Source organism: Hibiscus syriacus, unplaced genomic scaffold (genome assembly GCF_006381635.1).
Source record: "Hibiscus syriacus cultivar Baekdansim isolate YM2019G1 unplaced genomic scaffold, ASM638163v2 tig00111941_pilon, whole genome shotgun sequence".
Classification (NCBI taxonomy): domain Eukaryota; kingdom Viridiplantae; phylum Streptophyta; class Magnoliopsida; order Malvales; family Malvaceae; genus Hibiscus; species Hibiscus syriacus.
In genome coordinates, this window is record NW_024063217.1 from 911,568 (window position 1) to 938,449 (window position 26,882).

At 36.0% G+C, this 26,882-nt stretch overlaps 1 pseudogene; it reads right to left on the reverse strand.

Annotated features, from left to right (window-relative positions):
• Positions 1 to 1,730: 1,730 nt before the first annotated feature.
• On the reverse strand, positions 1,731 to 20,873 carry LOC120173159 (annotated as a pseudogene).
• Positions 20,874 to 26,882: the final 6,009 nt, after the last annotated feature.

A 26,882-nucleotide genomic window follows, 5' to 3' on the forward strand; every position in this document is an offset into this window, starting at 1 on the left:
AATTGTTGAAAAAAGGAAAAGTGAGAGACAAAAAGGCTTAATGGTTTGAAGAAGAGTGTGGTTCATGCAAGTATGGGCAGGAGTTGTTGCAAGCACTCTGATGCCACACTCCCATTACAGGTCCACACAAAGAAACATGGGGACCTCTTTGTTTGTACTTTTGTTGGCTTTTCTCCGCATTCTAAACTGGATACTCTCTGTGTTTTCATTTTTTTAGTTTCCCAAAGTCATTTTAAAGCAACCAGTAATGTAAGGGTTAATTGACTGCTTAATATATGTATTGCACTACCAATTGAGTTGGTTCAAGTGGTAAGCGGCTTAATATCGTTTAAATAAGGTCTTAGATTCGAGTCCTTGTATATGCAGAAAATCTCTGCTGAAAGACTTACTCACAAAAATTTGGTGTGTCATGCGGGTTGATCCGGATTAATCAGGGTAAAACCCTGAAACCAGGGCAACCAAAAAATATATATACTAGATTGAATTTTTAATGTTATATGATTCGATTTCCCCCCTCAACTTCATATTCGAAGTATTTCATTATCAATCAATTTGTCCATTTAGAATCTAAACTTTTAAAAATAAACATAATAGTGTGAACAGATAAATTTAAAAATATGTGTGCCAAAAAAACTAGAAAAATACGATTATTGGGTAATTAATTTAGAATCTAAACTATTTATTGCATTAAACGTAAAATTCGTCATGCTCATCCAACGAGTTCTATAAGTTATGTAATTCAACCAGTGTCTGAATCAGAATTCGTAGAACACTACCAGACAGGCAATCATGAAATGTCCTGATTGAATCCTTGACCTGCTTGCCCTACAAATTCATCCACCTCTTGCCTTGTTGACAATTTTAATTTATTTTTTTTAAGAAGAAGAAAAAAAAATCCTTTGAGCTTCATCAAGGCGTCACATTTACGTCAAACAAGAGATTTGATCTTATCTAGGAAAATCAGGCAGACATCTTCATTTATTTATTTTGATTTGCTAATGACAACAGGACAAAGAGGTCTTGATCAACAACATCATGCCCACCCCTTTCACTCTGCAAATCAATTAATCTAAGGACTTCCCATATAATCTTATCTGTTAAGATTAAGGATAATCCCAAATTTTGGCATTGGCCATAAATCCTTCCCTCTACTCTGGATAAACATGCTAAACATGATCTAATCACCTTTCGTTTTCAGACCCTTATCCCTAATTATTAGGATGAAATAGTTAATCATGTAACAAAACGAACAAAAGCAACATTTTTTCCTTCTTTCTTTTTGGGTTATAGAAGAGCTAAAAGTGTCTTTTTTAGGACAGGGAACAGAAATGAAAAAACACTTTTGTCCGAATTTATAGCCCCATAACATCAGATGCCGGCATTTCAATCCATGGCTAGCCTGCATATCTCTAGCCCCATTCCAAAAGTTCAGCTATCTCAACCACATTTCTGGGGATTTTTGCATGAAAGGGTAGAGAGGTGTGGCCGTTATTTAACAAGGCTTGCAGGAAAAGTATAGCCATAATTGAACTTCAGAATAAATTGTTATACAAATCGATACATGGACTAAGGAGTGGTCGAGGCTCGTCTCTTGTCTCTCGAATCATACGAACAATACCTATTGATCGTAGATGAAGGTTCCATATGGTTAAACTCTGGTTTTATGTACAAATAGGTATATCCATTTCTAAGGCCAGAAAAAAAATGTATCTGATGGGAAAGCTAATGGTTTAGTCATCCTCATTTTCTGAATCAGGGTTTCCATACACAATAGAGAAATAGAAACCTACTGTTTTAAGTGTAAGGCCTGGAAACCTGTGAGAACTATCGGGCCGCAGGTCTACCTTGATAAAAGGCCACTTAATCGCTTGCGCTGCCTCGCACTCTTCCCATCCATCTCCAATCGCACAAAAGTGGGTATTTCGACTGCCGAAACATGCCTTGATCCACTGGAAACATTGTAGTTTCCCTACATTCCATGAACTGTAAACTGCAGAACAAATGATGAGCTCATTAAGGAAATCACATTGAAGAGCACCATGTGGTCAATATAGTGTGCATGCAATCTAGTGACCATTATAAATATGAGAACCACCTGAACTCTTTAAACTACAAGGAATGGAGAATGTCAAGCAAGTATTCTAAAAGAACTTGATACACTGGTTAAAAGCTTTCTTCAAACGAAAAAGATGTGCATTTAACCGACAATTACGCTACCCTTGATTACTTCAAGATTCATATACTGCACAAAATATGAGGGACCTTTATGGTTATGCACATAACAAGAGGACGTTTGCCAACTTTTCTGGAAAAATCCTTTGGTATCTATGCCAAGGACATGAAATCAAGCATTAAACTTGGCATGAACAGAATAAAGAAGACGATAGGAGGATAGATTATAAGAAAGAGCATAGTAGAGGCTGGTGCTAACAATTTCGACATGTACTAAGATTACTCACCATTTTCATACGATATCGAACTGTCGAGTCGAAAGAGTAAACATTTAACAAGGCTAGGAATCAAAGACCCAGAAGTCACCAAAACATTTATGTGCAGTTAGAACTCGCGACGGTATTGCAAAAGGCTGGATCTTCATTCCCAGCTAAACACTGCTCCAAAGGTGCCCGAGCTATATTTAGAAAAATAAAGAATAAATACTAAGGAAACCAAGTTATTAAGAGAACATATGCGAACGTTAGCTCAAGTTACAAGAAAATTTTTAATTCTTATGTTAAGAGTTAAACCTTGAGCTTCAAATTGATACAGGGCCAGTGAGAAGGATATCTCTAAGGCTTGAACCCTATTTTGGAATACCACAAGAACACATTGAATATGGTCTATAACTATAAACGCCTAAGGCATGCATCAGTTTATCTGTTTCACATTCCCCAATCTACAATGACCAAATTAATTAAAACCTATGTTGCTCAGACTCTTCACTTTTATAAGTACTCTTGTCCCACACTTGGATATGGGGATATGACCCCTAAGGATCCTCCAAATATGTGGAACAACTTAGATAAATCTACCCATATCCATGTCCGACACTTGCACACGAGTCTGAGTAACATAGATTAAAACGAAACAGATTGGGTGCTAATTAGAATACTAGAACTGACTAAGGCTGAGCAAAACTAAATTTAACTCGGAAAAATAAAATAAAAATACAAATTTCAGTTATTCAGTTTTTTTTGAATCAACTCCAATGAGTTTTTTGTTTTTTTCAAGTTCAACTCGAGTTGAATTTTTACAATTTGAATATCCAAAAAACAATTTAACAAAATGATTTAAATTATAACATCCTAGACCAGTACGACACACAGTCAACCGACTAGAATGCCACACGAAACCACCAGAGTGTCTAACCAATTTTTTTTATTTCTCCATAAAAAAACGACCATTTGTAAACAATCAAGCTAAAATGAATCAACCATAATTTAAATAAAATGGTTTACATCAGGAGATCTGAAAAAAACTATTTCAAATCATACAGACTATCACTTAAAATAAGTTATGACCCATACAAAAATATACAAAGGGTCCATAGGTATGCATGCCCTTTATAAAGATGACCTAAGACGTACTCTGCACTAACTAGGTCTGAATCACTACTGGCCCAAAAAGTCTTCGGACTGCTCCTCGTCTAACTTGCGTAAGGAAACAAATTCCAAACGCTGAGCTCACTAGCCCAGTGCCACACTGGCAACTAAGCCATACTAAAAGTGTTAATGTCATGCTCAAGCTAACTGATAAACTGAAATAGTGAGTATACTCGTATATTGCACTCTATACTCTATGGTAGACATCATGGTGTGGCTGAGGGTTCTGCATCTCGGAGCTCACACACCCCTCTAGTCTATCGAGGCTGGTTGTTCGGAATCTCTGCATCGGTCAACCCCCTCAACTAGTCCACTCCTCGAGTTTCGGACTCTGCGCCCCAACAAGTTAGCTTTAAGTGCCTCGCGCACTACCTAAGGATATATCTGGACCGAATCTATACTTTCGATAATGCCTAGCATTTTCTAAAGGAACTCGGGTGTCCTAATCGTTTCTCGAGCATCATCCAAGGCTATTTTTATGTCACCCTAATTGATCTTGTTTCTAAGTGTAATATTAATATCATTAATATTCTCACTTGTAGTCTTATTTGATGATAAAATGAAGTGATGGGTACCTCGAGTCTAATTCCTTTAAAAACTGACATTTTTGCCCAAAACAGACTTAAAGTATCGATACTATCCCAGGAGTATCGATACTCCTGCAAAAGTTTCGATACTCTATATAAGTACCGATAGTTTTAAACATTCTGTTATGCACAGTTTCAAAATTTCTTGGGAGTTTCGAAACTATGGCCCAAAGTTTCGATACTCTTGCCCAGAAACTCACGAATTTACCCAAAACGAAGAACAAGTATCGATACTATCCGTATAGTATCGATACTCTACATACATAAGTCATAAAACAAGTACGAAAAACTCTATTTTTCAATCCCAAAGACCTTAATGAGGTCCCCAAACATGCTTAAAGTTTTATTTGATCAGTAAGGGTCTAATAGAGGCTTTAAACACATTTATAACTCTAAAACAAGAATTTCACCATGAAAATGCTTATCATGCTCAACTCAAACATTTAAACTATCTTGAACTTCTAATGACTCACTAAGAGTATAGAATAGTTGTAAAGTGTTACCTTACTTCTTTGGTGGCTAGAACTCTCCTCAACTCAACCCATGCTCAACTTTTCTTTGCCTTTTGATTTGGAACTCTCTCCCACTTTCTTCACTAAACAAAGTAACAAAAAGGATTACTAATCCATCTAGAGGTTGGATACATTCTAAATAACTCATTATAACCCAAAACATAACTAGAATCCATAGATTCTCACAAACCTCTCAAAACCATTTTTTTCCTCTATGGATAAAAACTAGTGAAACAGAGCTTAAAATGAAGTTTGAAGGGTGAGGGTTAATAATCTTACCTTTGCTTGGCCCGAACTAAACTTGAATTCCTAAATCCTTCAACTTGAAGATGAGAAAAGAGAACGGAAAAGATGGAAGAAGAAGATGAGTGTTTGGTGGGAAATGGGAGTTGTTCACGTAAACCTCATAAAATAGGGGAGTTTTCAGCTTTTTGAATAAGAATTAGGTAAATTGCACTTTTAGTACCTCTATTTTCTATTTCATAAGACATTCATCTCTTACCAACTAACTCTTAGGCCCATACTCAATCCCAATAACATTGAATTGGGTCCAACTATCATATAAGGTCCAATTGGGCTCAACTTTAGGTTTCGGGTTGACCCGAACTATTAACTAGAGATTCAGGATGTTACATAAATACCCCTTATGTTCCTATGAATTTCGAAAATGAACAAACTGGGCCCTAGCAAAAAAAATTCAAAATAATCGTCAAATTTTCCAAAAAAAAATTATACTTTTTCCCATAAATTTATAAAAAAAATAAAGAATTATATAATACGCATAAATTTCTTAAAATTTTTAAAATACTCTCAAAACAAATTAAATTGTATAATAATTAATTCTTGAGTTAATAGAAGTTTTATTAGTTTTAAACAATAAACAAGAAAATGTTCAAACCTAGTTTATTATACTAAATTCTCTTTTTCCCCCTCTTATTTTTCTTTGAAAGAAGTTTTTGTATATATGCTTTTTAGTTTATGTGCTTTAACTTTTACCTATTTGATTTTTTTAATTTAACTCAACAAATATATCCGATACTACTCAAATAAAAAAAAAGAGAAAATAACCTCAGTGACCAAAAATCCCATATAATATACGATTTTAACCAACTTTTTCCGGATTTGCCAAAATGACCAACAAAATCGCAATGCGATCGCTAATTCGCAACGCGATCTCCATTATCGCAAATCAGTTTCCAGATTCGCAACGCGATTATGACTATCGCAATGCGATTTTCCAATTTCGCGTTGCGATTTTCCCAATTCGCAATGCGAATTTGGAAAATCGCAATGCGAATTTGGAAAGTCGCAACGCGATACTGACTATCGCAACGCGATAATACAAAATCGCAACGCGATACTGACTTTCGCAACGAGATAATACATAATCGCAATGCGATTTTCAAAGCGCCATTAGTATCGCAAAGCGTATTTTATTTTCAAATTCCAAACACGAATATTAATATATTGGAACACTGAACCGTCCACAGTATATCCCGTAATCGCAACTCATAACCTAAAACCTAAAATCACAACTCAGTACCATCTCTATCTCTCACCCATCTCCGACGAAATCCGTCCCCATCTCCGGCGAAATCCGTCTATCTCCATCTCTCAGAGCCACCCTCACAATCAGAAATGGAAAATCAACCAAATCAACCACCGAGGGTTAGTTTTTTTAATTATTTTCTTTTTGAAATTTTTGCATTATTATTAGGTTTTTCATATTGAAATTGATGATAAGTTTACTGGTAATTTCAATAATAGATTAACCATTTCACTTAGATTGCTTATTAAATCAACCGAGAATCGCAACGCGAAATGAAAATCGCAACGACAAAATCGCAACTCTCGTTGTGATAGTCAAATTCGCGTTGCGATTGTCATTTTCGTGTTGCGATTTTCATTTTCAGAAACTATTCTTCTTCTGCAAATTGAAACTTGAATGAATTGCATTAATTCAACCAAAAAACAAAGACAAATAAGAAATTCACAGTGTTGCAAATTTAAGTTTGAAGAATAAACTACTACTCTTTATGTTTATTATTGTTTTTGGTATATCTTCACAATGTAGTTTTTGGTATATCTAACTTAGTATGTTTATTGTTTTTGTAGAACTTTTATTCGGCTCAATTGACCTTAAGAAATAAAGTCAGCCTGGCCAAAATAATTGCGTCGAAGCTTTCACCTGCACAAAGAAAAATGTTTGAGGATACTTGCTTCGGGCCATGGCTGAAAGTACAACATCCCGGTGGAGAAGCGATGTCGACACACCTGTTTCTTCAAACCATGACTAGCGATCTACCATATACTATACAACGTCGTGATGAAGAGATATGGTTTGATTTTCCACCGGCGTATACGTGTTTTGGGCGGGAGGAGTTTTGCTTAATCACCGATCTACGCTTTGGACACGATGATGTAGGTCGGTACACTAGACACATTACCCGCCATCATGGTTATCCCGGGTTTTTCCTGAGCTGGAGAGGACGAATCTACACGTGGAAGACATGACGAGATTATTGAATAAGAAAGATAGTTTTACTCGGATGGATGACGTCGATGTTGTCCGAGTATGCCTTCTAATACTTTTGCATGCCGGCTTTTTAGACAGAGAGGCCAGACAACCTATTTCGAATGATCTAATCAAATTGGTAGAAGACCTAAATGCGTGGAACCTGTTTCCGTGGGGCTCGTATTTATGGAAAGCTACATGGAATAAGTTATCGTCTGCCTTGGATGATCGAAAAAGTTTGCATGGCGATGGTTCCAAATACACTTTGACAGGCTTTATTTGGGCCTTTAAGGTAAGAATTTGTATATAATTTTCCAAAATTATAAGTAATTATTTAACAATTACTAATGTTTGTTATTATATTGTTTGTAGATTTGGATATTTGAGGCTTTTCCCGCCATGAAGACATATGCAATAAAAACTTCAAATGATATTCCCAGGGCTATTTCCTGGAAGAGGAAACGGACCTTGCAATGGGAAGATTTACTATGGTATACGACAATAAATAATGTAAGTTAACATAAATACTACCATATGTTTATAAACAAGTTATTACTAGTACACGTTTAACTTTGTTTAAGCTTTTATATTGTTAGGAGGCCAACACTCCATTACAGAGGCTGACACCCACGGAAGCTGAGCTTGCCACTGATTGGTGGCAAGCTAGTAAGCATTTTTTGATGGCACGGATGATGAGCAGCCTTCACTTCGGGAGCCATCACCTTACCCAGAGCTATCACCTGATCGACCCGACTATACACCTCCACAACAACAGCCATCACCTATTCTGTCACATCATCGAGCCTCTTCTCCACCACCACTGCAAGATAGGCGACCGACAAAGTTGCCACGACGTTTATCTCCCTGTTCTCCACCTCCACGGGATGAGTTAGGGGAGTTACGTGTTGAGGTCAATGCCTTGCGTGAGGTGGTCGATACTTTACACAAAGACGATGGTGTATGGCATGTTGAGGTGTCTACTTTACGCGGTGAGGTAGCCGCTCTACGTGAGATGGTAGCATCGTTGTAGAATGAGGTTCATACTCTACGCAACGAGGTAAGTTTAAGATTTTTCATATTTAACTTGATGATAAATTTACTCGTAATTTCACTTAGATTAACCATTTCACTTAGATTGCTTAATAAATTCATTCGGTTGCTGCCAATACTGCTAAATTGTTTTTGTTAGTATTTGTTTTTGGTTTTGTTTTTGTCTTTTGGTTGAAGTAATGCAATCCATTCAAGTTTCAATTTGCAGAAGAAGAATAGTTTACTTTCGCAACACGAAAATGACTATCGCAATGCGGAAATGGCTATCGCAATGCGAAATGAAAATCGCAACACGATAGCCATTTCCGCGTTGCGATAGCCATTTCCGCGTTGCGATAGTCATTTTCGCGTTGCGAAAGTAAGTTTCGTGTTGCGAAAGTAAGTTTCGTGTTGCGAAAGTAAACTATTCTTCTTCTGGAATGTTTATATATGTTGTCCTTTTAAATGTTTATATAAGTGCTTACTTCTGGAATGTTATCTGATGCATTTTGTGAACTATGATAGAATAATGACTTGGATGAATACAATGCAAGTTTGAAACATATTTGTCTTTGTTTAATATCATGTCTGTTTATTTACTGATTTATGTATTAATTTTTTAGCGGCCCGATAAGGTGGATGCTTTACGTCTGGTTTTCCTTGCACGACGGAGTTCACGCATCAGACGGCGTGCACGTGCTATTACGTCTCCGTTCACCCCAATAGTGCGAAGACTCAGCAAGAAAAGTCCAACTCACCTGTCATCCCTCAAGAGTCCCCTCCAATCGTTTAAGAGGCCCCTATCATCCCTCAAGAGTCCCCCCATCGTTCAAGAGGCCACTATCATCGTTGAAGAGGTCCCTCCCACCATTCCAGAGCCCGATTCACATGGGGTAATATATCAAATTATTGAGAAACCACCACCGTTTCCGACATAATGGATGAGAGTTGGCTCTCGTATGAGTTACCGGCTAGTACCCTTCCGGTATCTGAAGTGGAGAGGAGACAACTACCGGAAACAATTCTGGATAATACCCTTTGGGCTAAGACCGCAGTTGATTTTTATCTACATGAGCGGAGCCAAGGGTGTTACACTGACATAAGCAAACTCAACGATGAGATGTATTTGTTGCTTAATCGGTCTTGGTGGGGTGTGTTATTAGGGGTTGAAGACAGTGGCTATTTCGATGGGGAGGTAAGTCTTATATTTGTCTTATATATGATTTTGATTAATTTTTTTAAAAATTAATGTAATTCACTAATATATGTATTTTTTGTAAAACAGCATATCGATGAGTGAGTGTCACGTCTTCTAATAATAAGGAAGCTTAGGAAAAATAAAAAAAATTCGCGATATACAATAATGCCGGCGGCTTTTCACGCAGTTCACTTGAAGAATCAACGAGATGAATCATTTTCGTTGGGCAATGGACAAGCTAAACTTTATCCTGCATGGTGGGAGGTCGATAAGGTTAGTGTTTATTTTTAAAATTTTTAAAGGTGTTCATAAATAAGTGCGCAAATAAATGAATTATTACTTATGATTGCAGGTGTTTATCCCTATTTTGGAACGTCGTCATTGGCTTCTCGTCCAACTTCAGCTCCCAACCCTGAAGATAATAGTATATGACAGCATGATAAATACATATCACTGTCTGATTTGAGAGATATTATCAAGGGATGGAACTCTCATTTGGCTAAATTCTTGGATGGGATTAATTATTGGACTCATTCTGGACACAAGAAGCCAAAGAAGTTCAATGTCACAGTTGTCAGAGACGAGACCACGCCACAACAATCACCGGGAGCCAGAGGGGATTGTGGTCCTCTCGTATGCATGTGCTTGGCGCGTTTGACGATGGGAAGCACATAGTTTCTACCTCCCACCGATAGAGATAGAGCTGCAGTAGGCTTGTGGTTTTGGCATTATATGGCTAGAGCGATATATTCGAGACGCTGCCTACCTGCATCCGCGTTATGAAAGTATCCATTGTTAATTGGTAAGTCAAATGCAAGTTTTGTTAACATATATACTCCTTTTGGTTTGAAAATGTTTGGTTAAGTACATAGAATTCAATAATTTGATGTTTGTAGGTTTTAGATGTGTAGGAAGTCTTGTTTGAGCAAATGTTTGGTTTCTGCAGGTTAATCCTTAAGTGAGCTGCATGAAATGGATGTACGGGTGCAAAAGTTGATTCATTGATTCAATAATTGATGAGGAAATAAGAATTATTATTATTTTTTGATTGTTTAATTGATTTGTAAAAAATGATTTGTAAATGTTGATTTGTTTAATTGATGTGTACATAATTCTTATTTGTGCTTGTTTAATTGATTGAAATGTAATAGTTGATTTGTTGATTTTCAATTTGCATTATGTTGAAGGCAAAACAGACCATCGCAACACGAAACTGACTATCGCAATGCGAAATGAAAATCGTAATGCGAAATGGCTATCGCAATGAGAAAATCGTAATGCGATTTTCATTTCGCATTGCGATTTTCTCGTTGCGATAGCCATTTTCGCGTTGCGATAGTCATTTTCGCGTTGCGATTTCCCCGTTGCGATAGTCAAATGAATGTCTAATAAGTGATAACAACTGAACAGATCATAGCAATGTTCAAACTCAAGTTACTAATACATGCCTAACTGAAAATGTTAAAAGTACACACATAAAATACACATAATACAACGTTTACATTTAAAAATCACCTAAGTTAACAGTCCCAAAAGGTGAAGCCGGTTGTGATTGGGATTTTGAAGATGATTGCGATTTTTAGAATCTCGTTGCGAAAGTCAGAATCGCGTTGCGAAAGTCAGAATCGCATTGCGAAAGTCAGTATCGCGTTGCGATTTTGTATTATCGCGTTGCGATAGTCAGTATCGCATTGCGATTTTCCAAATTCGCATTGCGATTTACTTATTCGCATTGCGAATTGGGAAAATCGCAACGCGATACTTACTTTCACAACGCGATACTAACTTTCGCAACGCGATTCTGACTTTCGCAACGAGATTCTGACTATCGCAACGAGATAATACAGAATCGCAATGCGATTTTCAAAGTTTGCAACATGTTTTAGTTTCGCAACACAAATTTTTTATGTATATATCTACGCAGCAGCAACAACTCATAACCTAAATCCCTAAATCGCAACTCATTCCATCTCCATCTATCACTCTCTCCGGCGACATCCGTTCCTATATCCGTTCCTACATCCTTCCCCATCCGACAACAGGTCTTAGTTTTGCAGCTCGTTTGTTTAGTAAATTAATTTACAACCATGAAATCATCTAATGTTGATCATGTTTGGATAAATTTGTGTTTTGGAGGGTCATGGGAGAATGTTCATGGTGTTTTACAATATATGCCTTTACCCATGAATCTTCAACTAAAACTGTCATTAAAAAAGTTAACTTATGAAACTCTAATGTTACGTGTTTCAAAGAAATTGAATTTAGAGCCCCTAAGTGAATTTAGGCTATCTTATCAGAGAAATGGTAAAGTTTATTTGTTAACCGACAATGAAGATGTTGAACGATTCATTTCTTACATTAGTGTTTCAAGTGATGATGTTACATTGTATGTTGTTGAACCTAGAAGTAGTATTGTTTGGTCAGTAGCGGGTAATAATCAACTAAGTTTTTCTCAAAACCCACAACCTTTCTCTAATCCAAATCCCAATCAACTTTCAGCACCAAATTCCGGTTTTCGTATTGACCAATTAGACAATGATGAGCCAACAGAAAAAATTGTGAGTACTAGTCAGTATTCGAAATTTGATCTTGGTCAATACCCAGACTTTGATATTGGTCAATACTCGGATTTTGATGATGTTTCAGAAGAAGAAACAGACCCTGCGTGTAATGATTTTGATATTGGTCAATACCTGAATTTTGATGATGAAACAACCGTTGCCGAGGAAGATGTTGTTGATGATAATGAGGAGGAAGTTACGACTGTGAATGAACATGTTGAACATCCATTCTGTAATTCATATAATCCTGAAGAAGAAAAAGAAGAAGAAAAAGTCCCCGAAGAAAAGAAAATGCCACGGGAGTATAACTGGAATATGCCAGAATTACTTCAGATATCGGAAGAAGAGTTGGTAAAGAAAGCAGTTGATTGTTACACAAAAGTTATTCGTAACAAGAAAGATTATTGTTTTGATACAAAGGAAGACTTGAAGATAGCTTTGTATACGAAATGTGTGGAAGATGGCTATCAACTAAAAGTTAACAAATCAAGCAAAGATCGTTTCAAAACAAGGTGTATGATTGATAAAAACTGTACGTGGCGTATGATTGCAAAGAGGATAAAAGATTGCGAAATGTTTCAATTTAGGACTTTTATTGATAAACATACATGTTCAAGAACCCAAGTTTTTCCTCACCATAGACAGGCAAACAAAAAGGTGTTGGGTGGTTTTCTGGCTGAGTTAATGTTTTTGAATGGCAGGGTATATCGGGGACATGAAATTATGACTGACATGAATGCTCGGTTCAAGATTAGTATATCATATTCTCAAGCTTGGAGAGCCAAATGTTATGCCTTGAAATTGTTGAGGGGGTCGCCAGAAGCATCGTTTGCCCAACTGCCGGCTTATTGTAACAATTTAAAGCTAAAAAATCCTGGGTCGATAACTCATATCAAAACAGATAGAGATGGACGCTTTGAGTTGCTGTTTATCGCCATTGGTGGTGCGGTTAGTAAATCAATATAATTCTGTTGACTCATTTTTGTTAGTTACATGCATTTCACATTTAAATGATTATATTTCTTGTGTATATTATTTTGTAGATTCGTTCATTTATTACTTGCATGCGCCCAATTATTATAGTTGACGGAGCACATTTGAAAGGTCGATACCTTGGAGTAAACTTATTAGCAGTAGCCATGGATGCTAACAATGGGATATTGCCAATAGTTTACGGGGTTGGCAAATCTGAAACCTCTGATTCATGGACATGGTTTATGGGGCATCTTAGGGATTGCATAGGTCCTATTAGCAATCTGACAAGCATATCCGATAGGGCAAACTCAATTGACAACGCTGTTAGAAGGTGTTTCCCAGATGCTTTTCATGGACTTTGTGGTGTTCATTTGTATAGAAATATAAAATCAAGGTCTGCTGGTATAAAAAAGCACAAATGGACATACTGGAAGGCTGTAAAAGCTTATCGGGAAGTGGATTTCAATAAGCATATAAACTGTTTAAGACGTGTTTTGCCTCAGTGTGCTCAAACACTAGAAGATGTCGGGTTTGAAAGATGGTCAAGAGTACATCAACTTGGAGCAAGATATGGTTTCATGACGTCTAATAGTGCAGAATCAATCAACGCTCTACGTCATCATTCCCGGAAATTACCCATTACTATGTTAATGGAGTTTTTTCGAGCCTCTATTCAACAGTGGTACTACAAGAAAAGAAACCATGCAGGTATTATTTATTTGAATTCGTAACTTATCATATATTTTACTAAGTATTATTTATTTAAATTTACAGGAACATTGGAACATCGTGTTACACCATGGACTGAAAAAAAGATAACGAAACGTGTTGTGAAGTCAACGTCATGGAGAGTTGAACCATGTTCAAACACTTTGTTTGAAGTACTGGATAATAACTTAAATGGGCTTGTCGATCTAAATGCAAGGACGTGTAGTTGTATGAAATGGCAAACATCTGGTTATCCGTGTGGCCATGTTATAAAAGTTGCTCTTCATCTAAACCAAGATGATTCAAGCACATACGCTATGGATTGCTACAGTACAGAAGTATATCGACAGACTTATGCCGAGATTGTCTACCCTATTCCACATCCTTCTGAGTGGGATATACCAGATGACTTACAAACAGTTTTGCCACCAGCCATGGACAGAAGGCTACCTGGCCGACCAAAAAGTCACGATCGTATACCGTCTAAGGGTGAAGAGAAGAAGAGATCGACATGTAGTCGGTGCAAGGAAAGTGGTCATACAAGGTTGACATGTGGATCACCAGTGCCATCACAATCATCTTTTCCTCTACCAAAATATGGATCATCATCAAAATCCAAAGCTCATATGGTGTCAAGAAAAAGGCAATCAAAATCGCAATCATCTTTAAAATCCCAATCACAACTGGCTTCACCTTTTGGGACTGTTAACTTAGGTGATTTTTAAATGCAAACGTTGTATTATGTAGATTTTATGTGTGAACTTTTAACATTTTCAGTTAGGCATGTATTAGTAACTTGAGTTTGAAAATTGCTATGATCTGTTCAGTTATTATCACTTATTAGGCAATCATTTGACTATCACAACACGGAAATGACGTTCGCAATCATCTTAATGTCTATCGCAACGCGGAAATTACTATCGCAATGCGAAATGAAAATCGCAACGAGAGAATCGCAATGCGAAATGAAAATCGCAACGAGGGAATCGCAAAGTGAAATGAAAATCGCAACGCGAATTTAGTTTCGCGTTGCGATTTTAGTTTCGCGTTGCGATTTTGTCGTTGTGATTTTCATTTCGCGTTGCAATTTTCATTTCGCGTTGCGATTCTCTCGTTGCGATTTTCATTTCGCATTGCGATAGTCATTTTTGCCTTCAACATAATGCAGATTGAAATCAACAAAATCAACCATTACATTTCAATCAATTAAACAAGCACAAATAAGAATTATGTTAACATCAATTAAACAAATCAACTTTTACAAATCACCTTTTACAAATCAATTAAACAATCAAAAAATAAGCAATAATTCTTATTTTCTCATCTACTTTTGCAGCCATACATCATTTTCATGCAGCTCACTTATGAGATTAACCTGCATAAACCAAACATTTGCTAAAACAACACTTTCTACACATCTAAAACCTACAAACAGCAAATTATTGAATTCTAGGTACTTAACCAAACATTTTCAAACCACAAGCCTATAAACATACCAATTGTTTATGGATATTTTTATAACGCGGATGCAGGTAGGCAGCGTCTCGTATATATCGATCTAGCCATATAATGCCGAAACCACAAGCCTACTGCAGCTCTATCTCTATCGGTGGGAGGTAGATACTTTATACTTCATGTGATCAAACGCTCCAACGCCAAGCATACGAGAGGACCAAATCCCCTCTGGGTCCTTTCGTTTGTTGTGGTGCGGTCTCGTCTCTGCTAACTGTAATATTGAGCTTCTTTGGCTTCTTGTTTCCAGAACGAGTCCAATAATTTATCGCATCCAAGAATTTAGCCAAATGAGAGCTCCATCCCTTGATAATATCTCTTAAATCACCAATGATATGTAATTTATCATGCTGTCATATACTATTGCCTTAAGGGATGGGATCTGAAGCTCGACGAGAAGCCAATATTTACGTTCCAAAACAAGGATAAACACCTGCAATCATAAGTAATAATTCATTCATTTGCGCACTTATTTATGAATACCTTTAAACTCAATCTAAAATAAATACTAACCTTATAGACCTCCCACCATGCAGGATAAAGTTTAGCTTGTCCATTGCCCAACGCAAATGATTCATCTCGTTGATTCTTCAAGTGAACGACGTTAAAAGACATCGGCATAATTGTATATCGTGTATTTCTTTTATTTTCCTTAAGTTTCCTAATTATTAGAAGACGTGACACCCACACATCGATATGTTGTTTTACAAAAAAAGACATATATTGGTAACTTACATAAATTTAAAAAAATAATCAAATTAAAATATAAGAAAAATATAAGACTTACCCCTCCATCGAAATAGCCATTGTCTTCGACCCCTAATAATACGCCCCACCAAGACCGATCAAGCAACAAATAGATATCATCGTTGAGCTTGCATATGTCAGTGAAACACCCCTGGCTCCGCTCATGTAGATAAAAATCAACTGCGGTCTTAGCCCAAAGGGTGTTATCCAGAATTGTGTCCGGTAGTTGTTTCCTCTCCACTTCAGATACCGGTATGGTACTTGCCGATAACTCATACGAGAGCCAACTTGAATCTATCATGTCCGACACGTCAGAGGGTTTCTCAAGAATCCTACATATGACGCCATGTGAATCGGGCTCTTGAATGGTGGGAGGGACCTCTTCAACGATGACAATGGCCTCTTGAACGGTGGGAGGGGACTCTCGAGGAATGATAGGAGCCTCTTCAACGATAGGAGTGGACTCTTGAGGGATGACAGGCGAGTCGGGCTTCTTCTTGCGGTGTCTTCGCATTATTGGGGTGTACGGAGACTTAATAGCACGTGCACGCCGTCTGATGCGTGAACTCTGTCGTCCAAGAAAAACCCGACGTAAAGCATCCACCTTATTGGTCCGCTAAATAATTAAATACAAATATCAGTAAATAAACAAACATGATATTTAAACAGTGAAAACAAAGACAAATATATTTCAAACTTTCAACCAAAAGACAAAACAAAGACAAATACTAACTTCACAGTGTTAAAGAATACATAGTTTAGCAGAATTGGCAGCAACCGAATAAATTTACTTCAACCAAAAGACAAAACAAAAAGACAAATACTAACTTCACAGTGTTAATAAACAGTTTAGCAGTATTGGCAGCAACCGAATAAATTTACTAAGCAATCTAAGTGAAATGGTTAATTTAAGTGAAATTACGAGTACATTTATCATCAAGTTAAATATGGAAAATCTTAAACTTACCTCGTTGCGTAGAGTATGAACCTCATTCTGCAACGATACTACCATCTCACGTAGAGAGGCAACCTCACCACGTAAAGTAGACACCTCCACACGCCATGCACCATCGTTATCGCGTAGAGTACCGATCTCCTCACGCAAGGCATTGACCTCATCACGTAACTCCCTTGACTCATCTCGTGGAGGTGGAGAACAGAGAGATAGAAGTCGTGGCATCTTTGTCGGTCGCCTATCATGAGGTGATGGTGGAGAAGAGGCTCGATGATGTGACGGATAGGTGATAGCTCTCGTTGTAGAGGTGTATAGTCAGGTCGATCAGGTGATGGCTCTCGAAGTGGAGGAAGTGGAGGCTGCTCATCATTCGTGCCATCAAGAAAACGCTGACTAGCTTGCCACCAATCAGTGGCAAGCTCAGCCTCCGTGGGTGTCAGTCTCATTAATGGAATGTTGGCCTCCTAAAAATATAAAAACTCAAACAAAGTTAAACGTCAACTATTAATAACTTGTTTATATATGATAGTATTTGTGTTAACTTACATTATTTATTGTCGCATATGATATTAAGTCTTCCCAATCCAACAGACGTTTCCTCTTCCAGGAAATAGCCCTAGGAATATCATTTGAGGTTTTTAATGTATATGTCCGCATGCTGGGGAAAGCCTCGAATATCCAAATCTACAAACAATATAATAACAAACATTAGTAATTGTTAAATAATTAATTATAATTTTGAAAACATTATATAGAAATTCTTACCTTAAAGGCCCAAACAAAGCCTAACAAAGTGTATTTCGACCCATCGCCCCGCAAACTTTTGCGGTCATCAAAGGCAGACGATAACTTAGTCCAGATAGCTTTCCATATATACGAACCCCATGGAAACAGATTCCATGCATTTAGGTCCTTTACCAATAATATTAGCTCCTGAGGAATAGGTTGTCTGGCCTCTCTGCCTAAAAAGCCGGCATACAAAAGTAGTAGAAGGCATACTCGGACAACATCGACGTCATTCATCCAAGTAAAACCATCTTTATTATTAAACAATTTCTTCAGGTCGTCGACGTGTAAGTTCGGCTTCTCTATTGACTCATCAGGAAAAAACCTGGATAACCATGATGGGCGGGTGATATGACGAGTGTACCGGCCTACATCATCGTGTCCGAATCGTAGACCAGTGATTAAGCAGAACTCCTTCCGCCCAAAACAAGTATACGCCGGTGGAAAATGAAACCATATCTCTTCCTCACCACGTTGTATACTGTCGGGTAGATCGCTAGTCATGGTCTGAAGCCACAAATGGGTCAAATTAGCATCTCCACCCGGATGCTGTACTCTCAGCCATGGCCCGAAGCAGGTTTCCTCAAACAATTTTCTTTTTGCAGGTGAAAGCTTCGAAGCAATTATAATGGCTAGGCTAACTTTATTCCTTAATGTCAATGAAGCCGAAAAAAATTTCTACAAAAACAATAAACATACCAAGTTAGATATACCAAAAACTATATTGTGAAGATATACCAAAAACTATAAACATAAATAGTAGTTTATTCTTGAAACTAAAATTTGCAACACTGTTTTTTTTTTGTTGAAATGAAAATCACAACGCGGAAATGACTATCGCAACGAGAGAATCGCAACGCGAAATGACTATCGCAACGCGAAATGAAAATCGCAACGAGAGAATCGCAACGCGAAATGAAAATCGCAATGCGATTTTGGTTTCGCGTTGCGATTATCTCGTTGCGATTTTCATTTCGCGTTGCGATTCTCTCGTTGCGATAGTTATTTCCGCGTTGCGATTTTCATTCTCGAAACTATTCTTCTTCTGCATTACTTCAACCAAAAGACAAAACAAAGACAAATACTAACTTCACAGGGTTAAATACTAAACAGTTTAGCAGTATTGGCAGCAATCGAATGAATTTAATAAGAAATCTAAGTGAAATGGTTAATCTATTATTGAAATTACCAGTAAACTTATCATCAATTTCAATATGAAAAACCTAAAATAATGCAAAAATTTCAAAATAAAAATAATTAAAAAAAACTAACCCTCGGAGGTTGATTTTCCATTTCTGAATGATTGTGAGGGATTTCTGACCGTGAATGGTTGTGAGGGATTTCGCCGACGATGGGGACGGAAATCTTCGGAGATGGGGACAGATTTCGCCGTAGAGAGTGAGAGATGAAGATGGGACTGAGTGTTGTGATTTTAGGTTTGAGGTTATGAGTTGCGATTACTGTGGACGGTTCAGTTTCCGATATATTAAGAAAAAATTTGTGTTTGGAATTTGAAAAAAAAAATACACGTTAATACGAATGGCGCTATGTAAATCGTATTGCGATAGTAAGATTCGAATTGCGATTTACGTATTCGCATTGCGAATTATGAAAATCGCAACGCGAATACGTAAATCGCAATGCGAATTAGGAAAATTGCATTGCGATAGTCAGTATCGCATTGCGATTTTCCAAATTCGCATTGCGATTTACTTATTCGCATTGCGAATTGGGAAAATCGCAACGCGAAATTGGAAAATCGCATTGCGATAGTCATAATCGCGTTGCGAATCTGGAAACTGATTTGCGATAATGGAGATTGCGTTGCGAATTAGCGATCGCATTGCGATTTTGTTGGTCATTTTGGCAAATCCGGAAAAAGTTGGTTAAAATCGTATATTATATGGGATTTTTGGTCACTGAAGTTATTTTCTCTAAAAAAAATTCAAATAAAGTTTGAATGTTAAAAGGCACGTGTCAACTAGACTAGCTCGAAATTTTTTTCACTCGATTCCACTGGACCAGTTCATCACCAAACAAATGGCAGCAGGAAAAGGGTAAAAAAATGAATCTCATAGCCAGAGAACATACCTGATGAAAGCCACCCATCTGTATACTCATCAGTCATTTTGTACAATGCATCCCAGAGATCCATCACCTCTAGGTCCAAAATATTGTGTAAACCCTGAAATGATAGATGATTTTCTTACAAAAAGCCACTCGTTTTATTGGATAATTCAATTTTTATTTCTTCAAAAACAAGAACAGCCAACTGTTGCTACCTGAGAAGAAGATAGCAGCTAGTTTAAGCACATAGAAACGAAAAGACAATCAAAGGTGACCATTGGAAAACAAAGCTATCTATGAGGAAACACGAAGACGAAGCTTTAAACCGACAAATAATGATTAAGTTGCCTATGTCTTGGAAGGAGATATCTATTCACTATTCACTGACTGAACCATAGGCTATCAACTGATGCAAACTACATAATGCAGATTTAGCTTATATTAGATTCTCTGTGACAGTTCGTAGCTTTCCATGGTAGTACTTGTAGCTAAACCTTATCTTCATCCATATGGGAGGCAATAACTTATGACAAGCACCTATAAACAGTTGCTATCGGAGGACGCAATGTAAAATGCCTCAGATTTTGAATACATAGCAATTAGAAAAACATGAACATTGCACAAATGAATAGCAATTGGAAGCACAATTTATATAAGGCTTGAAAGGTATCAGTTGGAATACATGTTTATACTTGTTGGCTATGACTGGGTGCCTGTATGCTAGCGTCCTATTGTTGAGATCATCGTCTGGAGGACTAAAACCGTCTTGATTAAAATCATAATCGGAGAGATCCTGACTATCATCATATTTGCTCAAGGCCTCAAGGAAAGGCTTATTGCAGTTTTCAATCTGTAGCACATACAAAACAGTAGATTTCGGGATTTATTGTCGAAAAAGGCAACATAAAAGGGGGATGTAGGAATATCAGACGTACTTGCTCATAGAAGAAAAATCATCAGAAATTTTAAGAATATGTTTCTCCCACATCTTTCCAATTTCAACCCCTTTCTGAGCATCTTTTGAACCGGAGAAAGCCTCAGCATGTGAACCATTCAACAAGACTTGAGCAAAAGTGTTTCATCCATGTCCCAGATGTATACCTTTGTTATCTGATTATTCATATCTAATAACCAAAGTAAAAAAAAAATCGAACTTTATCAGCACTTACAAGAAATAATATCATTCAACTATGTTGATTGCATAAACCAAAAAGATCAACTTTGATTACAAGTTCAAGGATGTGATCATTATAATATTTATAAAAATCCTTAAGGGTGACGAGGAATCGAAGTTTTACCTTTCTGGGTCAACGAGTTCAATGGCAACAACGGAACAGAGTGAGCGAACTTAGAGAGCTGCTATTGAAAGAAAAAAAAAAGTACTCGCAGTTGTAGAACATTTTCTGGTAATATATATAAAATTTGTAACACTCAAACCCGACCCAACTAAAAATCATGAGGATTTAAATATTACACGGAACTACCGAAGTAGCTAACCATTGTTTTCCAAATAATTACTTATAATCATAAGATATCATCCATAATTAAAACACAAACTATTAAGATTTACAAGTGGGGAGCTTCTAACATAACATCTCAAAATAAACTTCAGAGTTTAACAAAAAGAGTTACGACTCAATTATACAAAAGGTCAATGAGACACATACCCTCTAAAATAACCAAAAAGTACTTTGAGGTTCAGTTGAATTCGAATTTCACAATTTAGTGATAAGCTCCTCAACTGACACCTAAGGACCTACGAATGAAAACAAATTTCGAATGTTAAGCTATGAGCTCAGTGCCACACAAATAACTCTATCATACTACATGCATCCACTAAATTAGTCTGTCAAGAAGTATTGTCATGGAGCAACGAAATGCATCAAGCATAGATTCACAATAAAACATCGAGTGTAGTTCGGAGTTACGAAACATAGTGGCGATGCCATCATATAACTAAAGTGCATTAACACTAGGACTAAAGTGCCTTAGCACTGATACAAAAGTGCATTAGCATTGATACTAAAGTATCTTAGCACTGATACAAAAGTACATTAGCACTGATACAAAAGTGTCTTAGTACTGGAGAAAATATATCCAGATATTTCAAGTTCATATACATTAAAACTACATCGTTCCTTTAAATAGTTCAGGTATCCTTATCGTTTTCCTAAGTATCAAACAAAGACATAAGTCTTATGAAATGTTATTTCATAAAGTTCTTATGCTTATCACACAAGTATTAGAGTTTTTACTTACAAGGTTTTATTATTAAGGTCACTGACCCTTAAACTCCTCACTCGAATATCGAACCTAAGCAGTCTTTAGCCCATTTCTTATTCACGATGGTACCATTATTCGACCATGTAGTATTTGTAGACACATATTTTCGTCTGATAATTTATTGCGAGTTTCTAGTATAGTTTTATTATATATTCTATAGTATTTGGTATATTTTATATTTATATATTATAATATATATTTACATATTATATATATATATATAATATATATTATATTTGAAAAACATATATAGTATATATATTTTAAAATACGTTATAGTATTTAAAAATATATATTATATATTATTATTATTATTATTATTATTATTAGTGTCCAAGTCCAGTCCAAAGGTACATCAAGGGTCCAAGTTCGGGAAGCCCAACAAACATGCTCACCTGACCCAATGAGCAAGTTGTCAAGCTAAATTGTCCAAGTTGTCAAGCCAAATTGTCCAAGTGTAACAAAGGTCCAAAGTGGGGATCCTAAAAGATAAGATTGCATGACCCAGAAGACCCAACAAGCTAGAGGGGCATTCCTTTCTCATTTGTAACTGACTTACGAATTCGACAAATTTCTAATGAGACATAGATTCGATAAAACAGTAAGTTCGAGGTATCTGATCTATCTAACCTAAAATATCAGTGGTGACTCCATCACATAAACCCAAGTCAGAACATGAACCTGAGACCATTCAGAGGACTGTTGTAATAGCTTAGCAACTCCGCTAGAGACATTTGAGAGTCAGGCCAAAAATCGATTACCAGTTTTCTTCTTAAGTAGGAGTTTTAAATTTAGGTTTCAATTTATTTTTTATCCTTTTTACTTACCTTTGATTTTTTTTTTTTTCAAATAAATAGTTCGATAAATGGTTTTCTAATGATTTCAATTTTTAAAAAATAAAAAGACACTCATCTTAATCTTTATATATAAGCTCTGAACCTTTTTAAGTGAGGGTGAAAGTGACACATTCGTGAGAATTTATTCTCCGTGTTAGGCCTAGCAAGTAATTATTGAGATTCATATACCTTATGTCTTCATAAGAATTAATTCCCCGTATCAGACACAGTGGAATGTATCCTCTCGAGTTTACGCATAAGCCTGTGATGAGTTTAGTATCAATGGTCTAGCAGGCCTAAGGGGGCACCGGCAAAGAGAACTCGAGTCTTTTTTTATAACCAAATTGTGTTGTTGCGCGAGATTAGAGCCCACCTCAAAGCCACATTCAAACCGTAGGATGCTAATTTATTTTTCCTATTTTAATTTTATTATTCCAAGCATGCAAACTAGAAATGTATACGGTTAAGATTTTTTTTGTCAAAAAGCATGCAAGATAGAAACCATGTTCTGGTATGAACAAAAGCATGTTGGGCAGATATCATGTGGATATGAACTGTATTTTTTTTATTAATTTACTGCACCAACCCGTTTTCTTTTGTTTTTCTTTTCATCATTTTATTTCTTATCATTTGCATCATTGCATAGAGGTGTCGATCCGCGAAGTGTTCGTCAACTCCAAATAATTTTTGTTAATGGACAAAGGGCTTGTGATGCAGAAGATTAAAAATATGGAGGTACGACAATGGTCGAAGAATACTCAAAAAGAAAAGGGGATAGTCTGTAGGACGACTACGTGCCAAAGTTAGTTAGCTTTGCTTCGATCAGCCTCAAGTAAAACAATATCCAGGAACTGCAAAACATTCGGGATAATTAGAAGAAAAAGAAGAGACAAAAGTTCTATCAACGCTATGGCAATATTGCATACATGCTCTATGTCAAAATAGACGAGGCTTTGATATGAGATTTAGTTCAGTTATAGAATCCGAAGTACAATCGCTTTACCTTCAACAAGGAGGATATAATGCCTACTATATAGGAATACATGACTTTGTTACACTACGAAAGAATTCAGACAGGTCGGACTCATTTCAAACCTAACAAAGATTGTGGGAGTAGATCAAGACAAACAAAAAAATTGATAAGATTAAAGCAGTCTCTCCAAATACACAAGGAACAAGAAAAAATTGAACGTAAAGTCTTGAAAAAACGTTGAGCCTTATGGAATGATATAAGAAGAAAGTGAGCGAACTTCTTATAGTTTTATACTATGGAGGACAACAGTGCCAGTTTCGATAGGAACAAGCCTAACAAGAAGTGAAGGCAAAAGATACAGTCATCCGGGAGTTCCCAGATCAAGTCCAAAGACGGCTCATCACTGTATGGCTTGGCAAGAGAAGCTGAGGCAGTAAGACTAGGGTTGTAAATGAGACGAGACAGGTCGTGAACTATTCACAATCGACTTAATCAAAGCTCGATAAATACTCGAATCGAATGAACTCGACTTGAGTTCTTAATAAGCTAAAACAAGCTACTTGATACTCGACTTGAAAAGCTCATGAACAACTCCAAAATATAATATAATAAGATTTTATTTTTTTAAATAAATTGTTAATAATATTAACATTTATGTGTTGATTTTTTTAAAATGCAATGTAAAGTTTTCATGTATTAAGGTTTAGGTTCGAGTTTGAGTTCGAGGCTTCAATCGAATTAAGATTTTTTTATTCATTTTGAGCTTTTTGGAGCTTCAATTCTAAAAAAGATGAATTAGTGACATCCTAAAGCCCTAAAATCCAAAATCCCTTTAAATCCCCCACACTAACCGCAATGGTCAAACCTTGAGATGGTGAGCTTAAAATGAAGCTCTAGGGGAGGAGATTAGTAATCTTACCTTCACTAATCTAGCCTAGACTTGTTGAACAATCAAGTTCTCACCTTTAATCACCCACAAGAGGAAGAGAAGAAAGCAAGGAGAGGAAGAATGAGAGGGATGGTGGAGAAAATGAAGAAGGAATTTTTCAGCCTTTTTTTCTCGTTGACATCACTCATTTCTAATGATTTTTAGCCTTTCAAAATCTAAATCGTTAATTACCAATTTAGTTTTCCTTCCTTTGACATTTATTTAAAAAATACAATTGTTAATATATTTTGGGCTCAACTCAAGCCCAATTCATACCATATTTAACCCAAATTCTTCATGAAGGCCCATCATAGCCACTCGAAGCCTAAACAATTTTTTCGAAACTATAAGGCCGATATTCAGGGTGTTACAAAATTTTCAAAAGTGTATAAACGTCTAATGTTTCGTATTTTGAATAATTGATAGTATTGATCAATTTTTTTATTTACAATCTTGATCTCTACGACGTTATTGTTATTGTCGATGGTGGTGATAAAAGTGGTGGTGGTGGAAGTGATGGTAAGATTTATGAAATTATTAATTGCAGATACGATGACGGAAGTTATTTTTATCATTGATAGGTCTTGATTAATTTAAAGAGGTGTTGGGTTAGGGAAATAAAGGGTAGTAAAGACAGCAGAGGTAAGAAAAAATATTTTTGACATATTATTTAATTTATTTTAATTAAATTTCATTTATTTAGATAAAAAATAAAAACATTACAATTAAATGGTATGTAATGTGTTTTGATTGGTCGTTAAATTTCTTTTAATAGAATTAACATTTTAAGACAATGATTTAAACATCAAGGAATAAAATATATATAAAAAATAATTTAGAAACCAAGTTGATATAAATTATACTATAATTTAAGGGGTAATGATGGAATTGTCTCAGGAAAGACGGGTTAATATACGACTAATATACGACGTTACTAGATACATTAAAAGATATTTAACAAATTTGGTTTAGTGCTACCAGAAATGTTGAGTAATAATAATGTAGTATGTCTAAATCATGAAGAAATATTAAAAAATTTGGCAACCGGCAAACTTAACTTGTCAGTTTGTGTCGATCCAAATTAAAAATGTATCGATCCATATCAATATAACAGGTAAAAATATGATAAAATGGGTCACGAAAAGACAATACCGGTAAAGCCCTACCGAATATATTTAAAGTGTCGATACTTTAATATAAGTATCGACACTTTGTGAATTTAAAAGAGAAACAGTTTTAGCGCCTATAAAGTGTCGATACTTTATAAAAATGTATCGATCCACAATGATATAACATGTAAAAATATGATAAAACCGGTATTAAAATGATAAAACCGGTAAAGCGCTACTGGATATATTGAAAGTGTCGATACTTTAATAAGTACATGTAATAAATTATCGATAATTTCAAAGAAATAGAAAATTATCCTTTCGAAAGTATCGACACCTGACATAAAAGTATCCACACTTTGGTAGTTGTATTGATTAAATATAAATAACATATCCGATGAAAATATAAAGGACATAGCTAAATATCCTCTGAAAATAGATAGAACGGACGAGTTTTTGAAATCAAAGCGTAATTGTTGCCGCATTTCAGAAGGCGTTTCTAAAGCGAAGTTTGTTTGTTGTTGCTGCAGTCGAATAGAAAAGTATGTTGTCGAAACCCTAGTTTTTTATTATTACAGTAATCGCAAATAAGATTTTTATGTGTTGTTTGGGGTTTTAGAGTAAAGAAGCATTTGAGACCAATTACAGGTAGAAAGTGATATTCAAGGTAAAATATAAATGTCGATACTTTTATTAAATATTATAGGTAGAAAATGATATTATAGGTTGTATAAATGTGCCGACACATTTTGTAGTGGCCATTCAAATTCTTTTGAAGAAAACCATTTTACCACAAGAGTAGTTATCTATATTTGTATATTGAATAAATTTTATGTAACAAGTATTTGATATGATTTGCGTAAACTGATATATGAAGGAAAAATGAAGTCAATGGGTGGAAAAATTGTTAGTGGCGCAGATGACTTTGAAATTGAGGCCTAGACTCGAAAGCAACTAAATGTTGGATATATGTACTTCTAGTAAGTATCAATGTCTTTTTGT